Genomic DNA, 3933 nt, shown 5'->3' on the forward strand with positions numbered 1-3933 from the left:
GTGGATGCTCCTGGGGAATGAATGACAGCTGAGGTTGCTTTCTGCCCTTCACATACACATACACACACATGTGCGCATGCACACATGTACTCACCCACAAATACTATTTTTACAAGGTAGTTTGAGAGCTATTTAACTTATTTTCTTCTGCAGTTGTTCACAGACATTTTTCTCCTAAGTTCTAAAATAAGCTTTGATGAACCCATGGGAATCTGTGATGGCAACTTACAGGCACCGAATTACATACAATTAAGAGGTATTTAAAAAGGAGAAGGAGAGGGGCTGTGTGATAGATTGGGAGTAAGGGTGCCTGCTACTAACCCTGAGAGTCTGATTTTGAACTTCTGATCATACCATGGAAGGAGGGAACAGATTCCTGCAAATTTTCTTCTGACCTCCACACACAGAACATCTGCTCTCACACAGCCCCATTACACATATATGCATGGAGAAGAATTTCTGAGAAGAGGCATTTATTTCTACTTGGTTCACAAATGTAATAGTGTCGCTGTTAAATCATTTTTTGTACGAAGAGACATCTAACCCTGCTGAAAATATCTTCATCAAAAAATAAATAAATAAAAAAGAAGAACAATAGAGAGCAAGCATGGATTGCCACATTGCAGTCTCTGACACCTGATTAGCTGGGCTAGAGTTCTCAGACAGAAAAGATTAAATATTGATCCTCACTGGAGAAGGGAGAGAAAGCTCTCTGCTTCTCTTTCTTTCTTCTTTTACTCTTTCTTTCCTTCTTCAGTGTATATGTTGTATGTGAGCATGTATATGTTGTGCGTGTGTGTGTGTATGGTGTATCTGTATGTGTATGAGACTGAGTATGATACATGGGAGCACATTATGGTGTATGCAAATGTGTGTGGATGTGTGTATGCGTAGTGAATGCATATATGTGTGTGTGGTATATGTGAGTGTGTGTGCATGGTGTGTGTGTGTGTGTGAATGTGTGAGTGAGAAAGAGTGAGGGAGAGTGCTATATATTTAATGTATTTTTTTGTGTGTGTTAGTGTATGTATCCAAGTATGTTTTCAGAGATCAGGAGAGAATGTTTGATGTCCTGTTCTATCATTCTCCCCATTATCCCTTTGAGATAGGATCTCTGCCCGAACCTGGTGGATGTCAGGCCCCACACATCCTTTCCTTTCCACTACCTTTTAGCTCTTGAGTTACAGGTATTGGACAACCCAGCCACATGCTGCTTTTAAAATGGGTGCTAGTTTTTTTCAATTATTTTATTAAAAATAAAATTATTTTCATATAATATATCCCGATCATGACTTCTCATCCCTCATATCCTCCCAGATAATCCCAGTTTCCTACCCTTCCAAATCCACACCTTTTTTCCCTTAAGAAAGCAGACAGGTCAATAAAAAAGTACAAGTAAACAAAAAAAAGGGGGCAGTGGAAGAAACAACAAAAGAGCATAAGAAATGTGCACACGCGTGCGCACACACGCAAACACACACACACACACACACACACACAGAGAGAGAGAGAGAGAGAGAGAGAGAGAGAGAGAGAGAGAGAGAGAGAAGCCATAAAAACTCAAAATTGGACACCATAATATACAAGCAAACAACCTGTAAGGGGAGGGGGAAGCCCAGACAAAGCATTATAAAGAAAAGAAAAAAGTCTCCCAAACCACCTTCAAGTTCTTTGTGTGACGGCTATTTCCTTTTGAGCATGAGAACTGCCCTTAAATGTGCTTTATATATCCAGGTAAGTGGAAATCACCTTTCTGAGTCCAGGTCAAATATGGTCCAAATGCTGAGGATTTGAACTCAAGTCCTAATTCTTCCAAAGTAAGTACTGCTACTTACTGAGCCATCTCCCTAGGCCCTCTCCTCCTTCCATACATCTCCATCTTTATCTCTTACAAGGGAGAGAGGCTGTTTCAGTTTCCCCTGCAAATTCATTATGGCCTTCTCCATCGTATAGAATAAATGAGTTTTGGAAGAAAATCTTACAGACATCATTTGTCACTGGGGGAAAAAAAGATCGTATCCCCTGCAGGGAAGATATATCTTTCTAGGAGTGCAAATGAAATTTGAATGTCAGAATTATTCGCTGTTGACATTAAAACTTAATGTACAAGCTTAGAGATGCAATTACTCTCTTAGTATCTCTCATAGTTTTTTCTTCCTAAGCATGGTTAGCTTCTATTATAACAGATGGGAAAGTCAGTATCATATATAATAGATAAATGATAGAAAACAAACCCAGCTTGGTTTCAGGAGGTGCTTAGGAAGTCTGCTCTTTGTCTTGCTTTGCTGCTCAGAGTTTAGGCACATCGACTCCAATTCTAACCAGAAGGCACAACAATTTCTTGGTGTCCTTTTTTAAACTAGGGAAGAGTGGTTGACTTGGACTATCACAGTCTTGCCCTTCATTTTGTTCGGTGACTGTCAAAACCCTAATGCATGCCCACACTGTACACTCAGTGGACTGCTCTAAGGCGGGGGGGGGGGGAGAGATGTTAGCTTTGTCACTCAGGCCTCCTGCTACAGTGTTAGCTCTTGGAAGACATTCTCGAGAATTTTCAGATATATACCAAGCTTGCTTTTCTGTTAATCACAAGTGCCAAGGAGGACAAAGCACATCACAAGACTTCCCAATCCTATTTCAAAAGCACCAAGTAGTAAAGTGCTAGAGATTGGCTCTTAAATGTCCTCTCAAAGCCTTATTTTTAGATGGCCCAGACTGGGTGTTATTGGGAAATAGCCAAATATTCCAGAGGTAGGTAGAGGCTAGTGGGAGGAAGTTAGGTCATTGGCTACATGCCCTTGAGGAGGATACTGGGAACCTGATCACTTACACTTTTACCCACTGAACCATCTCTGGTTAAAATTAGTTCAAATACTAATTTTTAAAAAGAATATTTTAAATGAAATGATTATAGAGTAGAAAAAGAAGCTGGATGTGGTACATGCTTGCAATCCTAGCACTTAAGCTGCTGAGGCAGGATTGGGAGTTTAAGGTCAGCCTGGGCTATGTGGTAAGACACTATCAAAACAAGAGAGGGAGCCAGGCATGGTGGCACATGCCTTTAATCCCAGCACTCAGGAGGCAGAGGCAGGCAGATTTCTGAGTTCGAGGCCAGCCTGGTCTACATAGAGAGGGAGCCAGGCATGGTGGTGCCTGCCTTTATCCCTAGCTTTTGGGATGCAGAGGTAGGATCTTTGTGAGTTGGAGGACTGCCTGCTCCACAGAGAGAGATCTAGGCTAGCCAGGGCTACTGAGACCCTGAGACCCTGTCTCATAAACAAACAAATAAGGAAAACCTTAAAATATAAAACCCAAACAAACCAAGTTCCTAAAGGTGGAGGCAAGGCCACAAGGTATTACCATGAAAATGTGGTCACGGATCTTGCAAGATAAAGTCATTGCGTAGAATTAATCACAAGAAACAAAACATTTACAGAACTGAGGATGTAGTATTTGGTGGAACAACAGTATGAACTAACCAGTACCCCCTGAGCTCGTGTCTCTAGCTGCATAGGTAGCAGAAGATGGCCTAATCGGCCATCACTGGGAAGAGAGGTTCCTTGGTCTTGCAAACTTTATATGCCCCAGTACAGAGGAACGCCAGGGCCAAGAAGTAGGAGTGGGTGGGTAGGGGAGCAGGGCGGGGGGGGGGTATAGGGAACTTTCAGGATAGCATTTAAAATGTAAATGAAAAAATATCTAATAAAAATTTGAAAAAAAAAGAAAGAGTTGGAAGAAATCTTGGAAACTCACATGCCAGCTAGCCTAACATACACAGTGGTGAACAATAAGAGATCTTGTCTCAAAAGATGGATGTCAAGAACTGACACCCAGCATACACCTTTAATCCAGTAGATTAGGCAGAGATATGCAGATATCTGGATTCTAGGCCAGCCTAGTCTACATATCAAGTTCCAGGAAAGACATAGCTAA

This window comes from Mus pahari, chromosome X (assembly GCF_900095145.1).
Source record: "Mus pahari chromosome X, PAHARI_EIJ_v1.1, whole genome shotgun sequence".
Lineage (NCBI taxonomy): Eukaryota > Metazoa > Chordata > Mammalia > Rodentia > Muridae > Mus > Mus pahari.